The following is a 608-nucleotide window of genomic DNA, read 5'->3' as shown; positions in this document are numbered from 1 at the left end:
GGCTGGTGGAGAGACGTACAACCTCCTATTCCTCACTTCTCATTGGCTGGTCCACAGGAGTATAACCAACATTCCGGGCCTTCCATTGGTTCCCAGTGCACTGTCCAGCCATTCACAGTGACGATGACAAAGCCGTAGGCATATGTAAAGGGCTGAAGCGGAGTTATGTATGGCTGGCGTCTGGGTTATATACCAATGGGAGAACGGGACACATGGCGAGTTAGTAAGAACGGAGACTCATAAGTGATTCTTTTTATCCCTTTGTCGTCGATCATTACACGAACATTCCCTTACTGAGGCTCATCTGCAGTCGAGTAGAGGCAAATGTGCAGATCTCGAGGAAGCTGCAGAGGCGGTAGTTGATGGTGGAGGCTATTGTGCTTATTTGTTTTTGTGTGGGACATAGCACCTTGTAAATGACATATATGCATGCTAGCTTGTTATCACTTGTCATCAGTATTGACAAAACTCTCTCTCTCTCTCTCTCTCTCTCTCTCTCTCTCTCTCTCTCTCTCTCGAGCAATGACCTGACTTCCTTAGCTGTGTTTCAAATCAGTTGCACACGCATCTCAACTAAACAGCTTTGCTTTCATAAACAAACACGATCA

The sequence above is a fragment of the Portunus trituberculatus genome, chromosome 18 (assembly GCF_017591435.1).
Source record: "Portunus trituberculatus isolate SZX2019 chromosome 18, ASM1759143v1, whole genome shotgun sequence".
In the NCBI taxonomy this organism is placed as follows: Eukaryota; Metazoa; Arthropoda; class Malacostraca; order Decapoda; family Portunidae; genus Portunus; species Portunus trituberculatus.
The sequence above is the reverse complement of the archived record's forward strand: the minus strand, read 5'-3'. Positions refer to the sequence as shown.